This window comes from Bos indicus x Bos taurus, chromosome 5 (assembly GCF_003369695.1).
Source record: "Bos indicus x Bos taurus breed Angus x Brahman F1 hybrid chromosome 5, Bos_hybrid_MaternalHap_v2.0, whole genome shotgun sequence".
Taxonomy (NCBI): Eukaryota; Metazoa; Chordata; class Mammalia; order Artiodactyla; family Bovidae; genus Bos; species Bos indicus x Bos taurus.
In genome coordinates, this window is record NC_040080.1 from 62,732,971 (window position 1) to 62,740,009 (window position 7,039).

A 7,039-nucleotide genomic window follows, 5' to 3' on the forward strand; every position below is an offset into this window, starting at 1 on the left:
TGCCTCAAAACAGTATTCGGTGGGGGTGGGAAGGGAAAGTGGATGAGCATGTAGATGAAGCAAGACTGGCCATGGTTTGAAAGTTGTTGGGACTGGATGATGTATACATGGGTGCATTATACTATTTTATTAATTTGTGTTCAAATTTTTCCATTATACAAAGTTTAAAAAAAGAGAGAAAATGATCAGATACAAAAAGAAGAAGAAAGAAGTGAGGGGGACGGGGAGATTGAAGGGAAAAAGAAGGAGAATAAATTAAGTCCTAGGTTTTTGCTTGAGCAATTGATTGTGCCATTATTGAGCTGGTAAAGAGAATGGGCAGAGAGTTAAACAAGAGGTTTGAGGGGTGTCACAAGTCCCATTTTGGACACATCAAGTTTGTGTGTTCTTGGACACATCCAAGAAACATGCTGAGGAAGATGTAAACAACTGAATATGCAAGTCAAATGAAACTCAGAGGGAAAAACTGCCCCAGAGATAAATATGTGAATAATTAGCATAGACATGGTATTTAAAGTCATGAAAATGAATGGTATTACTTAATGAGAGAATATAGACAAAGGGAGACCCAAAATCAAACCCAAGGAAACAAAATTTAGAAGACTGAGCAAATGACAAAGACCTTAAAAGGGGCGAGGGGGAGTCTAAGAAGTAACACCTAGGGGGTGATATAGAAGCAAGAAGATTGGGGCGTTCCCTAGTGAACCAGTGGTTAAGAATCCATCTTCCAATGCAGGGTACACCTGTTCAATCCCTGGTGAAAGTGAAAGTCACACAGTCATGTCCAACTCTTTGCAACCCCATGGACTATACAGTCCATGGAATTCTCCAGGCCAGAATTCTGGAGTGGGTAGCCTTTCTCTTCTTCAAAGGATCTTCTCAACCCAGGGACTGAACCCAGGTCTCCTGCATTGCAGGCAGGTTATTTACCAGCTGAGCCACAAGAGAAGCCCCAGTCCCTGATCAGTTCAGTTCAGTTCAGTCACTCAGTCGTGTCCGACTCTTTGCGACCCCATGAATTGCAGCACACCAGGGCTCCCTGTCCATCACCAACTCCTGGAGTTCACCCAGACTCATGTCCATCGAGTCGGTGATGCCATCCAGCTCTGTCATCCCCTTCTCCTCCTGCCCCCAATCCCTCCCAGCATCAGAGTCTTTTCTAATGAGTCAACTCTTCACATGAGGTAGCCAGAGTATTGGAGTTTCAGCTTTAGCATCATTCCTTCCAAAGAACAATCAGGACTGATCTCCTTTAGAATGGACTGGTTGAATTTCCTTGCAGTCCAAGGGACTCTCAAGAGTCTTCTCCAATACCACAGTTCAAAAGCATCAATTCTTCAGCATTCAGCTTTCTTCACAGTCCAACTCTCACATCCGTACATGACCACTGTAAAAACCATAGCCTTGACTAGATGAACCTTTGTTGGCAAAGTAATGTCTCTGCTTTTGAACATGCTATCTAGGTTGGTCATAACTTTCCTTTCAAGGAGTAAGTGTCTTTTACTTTCACGGCTGCAATCACCATCTGCAGTGATTTTGGAGCCCAGAAAAATAAAGTCAGCCACTGTTTCCCCATTTATTTCCCATGGAGTGATGGGACCAGATGCCATGATCTTAGTTTTCTGAATGTTGAGCTTTAAGCAAACTTTTTCACTCTCCTCTTTCACTTTCATCAAGAGGCTTTTTAGTTCCTCTTCACTTTCTGCCATAAGGGTGGTGTCATCAGCATATCTGAGGTTATTGATATTTCTCCTGGAAATCTTAATTCCAGCTTGTGCTTCTTCCAGCCCAGCGTTTCTCATGATGTACTCTGCATATAAGTTAAATAAGCAGGGTGACAATATACAGCCTTGACGTACTCCTTTTCCTACTTGGAACCATTCTGTTGTTCCATGTCCAGTTCTTGATAGGGGAATTCAAATTCCACATACCACCTGGCAACTAAGCCTGACCACCACAACTAGAGCACCCAGGCACCAAAATGAAAACCAAGTGATGCCGAGCAGAGCCCTGTGGGACTCCTGGGCATGGAGGCTTTTTTGTCTCCCATTTCTTATAAGCAAGACTTCAGCCTCCATGACCTTTTCTCAGTTCCCAACAGCAGAACAGTCACTAATCATAGGAGGAACAGCAATGAAATCACCTGAGGCAAGATTAAAGGACCAGAGAGGTTCATCAAGATTAGGAGACTGGGCCACCTAAGACCCTAGTGCATACATGCTCAGTCATGTCCAACTCTCTGTGACCCCATAGACTGTAATCTGTCAGGTCTTCCTGTCCATGGAATTTTTCAGGCCAGGATACTGGACTGAGTTGCCATTTCCTACTCCAGAGGATCTTCCTGACCCAGGGATCGAACTGCCTCTCTTGCTATCTCCTGTATTGGTAACCTAAGACCCTGCACACACCCTAATCTTGTCAGCAACCCCACCTTTTTGACACTTTACAGAAGAAAGAATACAAGACTGTTACTACCTTGGTGCTTATCACATACTCCTGCCTGACTATATAACCTTTCCCTACTCACCAGGGACAGGCGGCACAGTACTTGAGGTGTTATCCTATCGTCTTCCCCCTTTACCTGGAAAACTAATAAAGCCACTCTTTTCTTCTCCTCCATAACTCTGTCTCTGTATTTCTGTTTGGCTTTGGTGCACAGAGAGCCAAGATTTGGTCAACATAAATGCAGCCCAAAAAAAATGAAGAATAAGACTGTTGTTGGGACAGCCTACAGAAGATAATATTTCAAGGAGGATGTAGTTGACAACTTAAGCAGTTAAGGGGTCAAACAATATAAGAACAGGGAATAGCCACTGGATCTTGCAATGTGAAGGTCATCGACAGCCATGATAAGAACAGTTTTTATTGGAGCAATGGGTGAGAGGGCGTGGAAGCAAGAATTAAAGGTGAGAAAATTTAGATAACATTAGCAGTGACTCAAAGGCAATGGCACCCCACACCAGTACTCTTGCCTGGAAAATCCCATGGAAGGAGGAGCCTGGTAGGCCGCAGTCCATGGGGTCGCTAAGAGTCGGATACGACTGAGCGACTTCACTTTCACTTTTCACTTGATTCGGAGAAGGAAATGGCAACCCACTCCAGTATTCTTGCCTGGAGAATCCCAGGGAGCCTGGTGGGCTGCCATCTATGGGGTCGCACAGAGTCCGACACAACTGAAGTGACTTAGCAGCAGCAGTAGCAGCAGTGACTCAAGAATTATGACTGTGAAGTCGATCTATAAAACAAGGTGGTAGCTAAAAGGTGGTGTGGAGTCAAGAGAGCTGAGTTTTTATTAACCTGGCATATATTAGAGCACGTTGGTATGTTGAAACATCCATGAAGAGATAGAGATAAATGATTTAGGAGAAAGAGGAGATAAAACTAACATTAGAATTCATAGTGATATGGGCTTCCCTGGTGGCTCAGATGGTAAAGCATCTGCCTGCAATGCAGGAGACCTGGGTTCGATCCCTGGGTAGGGAAGATCCCCTGGAGAAGGAAATGACAACCCACTCTAGTACTCTTGTCTGGAAAATTCCATGGACAGAAGAGCCTGGTATGCTACAATGAATGGGATCACAGAGTCCTAAAGTGATAGAGATAGAGATAAAACTAAGATTAGAATTCATAGTAGCATTGCTCATAACACAGAAAAAGTCTAAACAACCCAAATGAACATCACCTATGAATGCGTAAACAAATTATAGTACGTCATACAATGGAATGTTGTCTGGACATAAACAGGGTGAAGCATTGATACATGCTTCAACATAAGTGAACATTGAAAACATTATACAATGTGAAAGAAGCCCATCACAAAAGGCTACAAATAGAATGATTCCATTTACATGAAATGTCCAGAAGAGGTAAATCCATAGAAACAGAAGGCAGTTTGGTGGTAATGGGAAAGTTGGCAAAAACAGAGTGAGCGCTAGAAAGCCTAGAGTTTCTTTTAGGGGTGATGAAAATGTTCTAAAATTGACTGCTGTGATGCTTGCTCAATTCTAAACATACTAAAACCACTGAACTGCATAACTGAAATGGGCAAATTTTATGGTATGTGAATTGTGAATTATCTCAATAAAGTTGTTATGTAAGTAATAAAAAAAAGGTTGGGATATAATAGAGACCTAAACAGAGAGATTAACCCTAGACAGAACAACACAGCCTCCATTGTAATAAAGGAGGAAGGATGGGAGAAGATGCAGAAAATCTGTAGGTCTTGTGATAGAAAATAAAGTTTACATCTGATCATTTCTCCCATAAAGTATGAGGTAAATTCATCAACTGGGAGCAAGGATAGAAGAAAAGTTACAATAGGATTGAGGACAGAGGACTCGGTATGAAATATTCATCTCAATACTTACTTAACACTATTAAGTACTTTTATCTCAACCTCAAAGTCCACATGATTCTGTATGGATGCATTAGTCAAGGTCCAGTCAGGCAGTTTCACTCTAGCAATTTCAAACAGAAGCAATGTAATGTACAGAACTGGTTTAAATGGAGATGTTAGGAAGGTTGAAGAAGAAGAAGGAAGAAAGGATGGTACCCAGAGATCATAAGCTGCAAACACCCCTGCGCTGGATCCCACCAGTTCCTGTTGCTGTTCTGCTGTCCACACTGTCACAACGTGTTCTCCACTTGCCAAAGACGGCAGAGCTAGAGTTGCTGAAAAAAGTACAGCTTTTGGCTCAGGCTCATGGAGCCTTGAATCACCCATCCCCACTGTGGCTCCAGAACTGCCACTGCCAACAACAGCCACACTGTCCAGCTGGAAACAGGAGGTGCCCTCTTCTTCCCACAGTCTGATCTCCTCGAATGCTTACTATTGGCAGAACTCACAAGCAAGGAAGCCAGGTAAATGTAGCCTGCAGACTTTTAATCCCAGAAATATAGAGCAAAGTATAAAAGGGTGGGTGAAAGCCTGAGAGAAAAATACGTATAACCTATGGGAAAGTATTAGAACTATTCCTATTAATTCCAAGAACAACAAAAAGGTATGGCAGAAACCAAAACAACATTGTAAAGCAATTATCCTCCAATTAAATCTTTTTTTAAAAAACTACAAATAGAAGGGGAAAAAAAGAACAAGGTCAGGAATTTAGTATCCATACTTCTGAGCGACTGAACTGACTGACTGACTACTATTTAACATTGTTCTGAAGGCATAGTTAAAGCAAGTAAATAAAAGAGAAAATAAAAGATATAAAAATTGGAAAGGAAGAAGTAAAATCATCATCATTTACACAGATCATTTTAGACCCAGAAAGTCCAAATAATTAAATAGAAACAATTATTATGAATAATGAAAGGGATTTCCCTGACAGTCCAGTGGTTAAGACTTCACCTTCCAATGCAAGGAGTGTGGGTTTAATCCCTGGTCAGAGAGCTGAGATCCCACAGACCTCGTGGCCAAAAACCCAAAGTATAAAACAGAAGCAATATTGTAACAAATTCAATAAAGACTTTTTAAAAATAAGTAAATAAAATAAACAATGAGAGTATTTAGTAAGATGACTAGGTACAAAATAAATAAACAGAAATCAAAAATTATATATATATATATATGTGCACGAAGAGTCGGACATGACTGAGCAACTGAACTGAACTGAACTGATGTGTGCAAATGGAAACCAGTTAGAAGATACAAATGAAAAACAGATGCCTTATATTGACCAAAAACTAAAATAACTAGAAATAAAATAAACTTAAGAAACGTTTGACATATCTGAAATACTGCTGAGAGGACCAAAGAAGATGTGAATAGAGCACGCGCAACACACTCTTGAACAAGATATGTCGGTTCCTCTAAAATATCGTTAACACATCCTAGTAAAATGGCCACTGCAAACATCATACTCATAGCAAAAGACTGAAATCTCCTTGAAAGTAAGGAACAACAAAAGGATAACTGTTTTCACCACTTCTATTCTACACAGCACTATAAGTTCTAGTCAGAGCAATTAGGCAAGAAAAATAAATTTTAAAACAATGAAATTGAAAAGAAAGAAGTAAAATTACCTTTGTTTGCATATGATATGATCTTTTATGTCGAAAACCCTAAAGATTACACACACACACACACCCAAAAGCTTTTAAAACTAATAAATAAATTCAGCGAACTGGAAGGTTACAAAGTCAATACACAAAAATCGGTTGCATCTCTATACATGAACATAAACAATATGGAAAAAATCCATTTACAATAGAAAAGAACAAAATATTTCAGAATTAATCAAGGAGGTGAAAGATGTACAATGAAACCATAAACTACTGCCAAATAAGAGACTTCCATGGCAGTCCAGGGGTTAAGACTCTGAACTTCCACTGCAGGAGGCACAAGTTCGATCTTTGGTCAGAGAACTAAGATCCCACATGTTGTATGCAGCCATAAAAAAGAGAGAGAGATTATCCAGCCTTAAAAAGGAAAAAATTATTCTATATGCTACAACCTAGACAATCTTGAGAACATTATGCTCAGTGCAATAAGCCAGTCACGGGAATATAAACACTGTATGACTTCACTTATGTGAGGTGCTTAGAGCAGTCACACAAAATCACAAAGACAGAAAGTACAGTGGTGCTTGCCAGGGGCTAGGGCAAGGAGAGAATGGAAAGTTACTGTTCAGTTACCAACTCTTCAGTCCAACTCTCTATGACCCCATGGATTACAGCACGCCAGGCTTCCCTGTCCCTCACCATCTCCCAGAGTTTGCCCAAGTTCATGTCCAAGAATAATTACACATTTTAAATAAATGAATACATAGCCATTCCACATGCAGGTATTTACACATGGGAAATGCAAGCATATATCCACACAAAGACATGTATAAAATGTTCATAGCAGTTCTGTTCATAATAGACAAAAACTGGACACAACCCAAATGTTCATCAACAACTGAATGGTTAAATAATTTGTGGTAAATCCATAAAATGTAATACCACTCAACTATTTTCCATAAAAGAGAATACCACAGATCAGTTTTGCTGATTATCAAAAGTTGTTGATTTTCTTTCTCTAAATGAAAACTTCCTT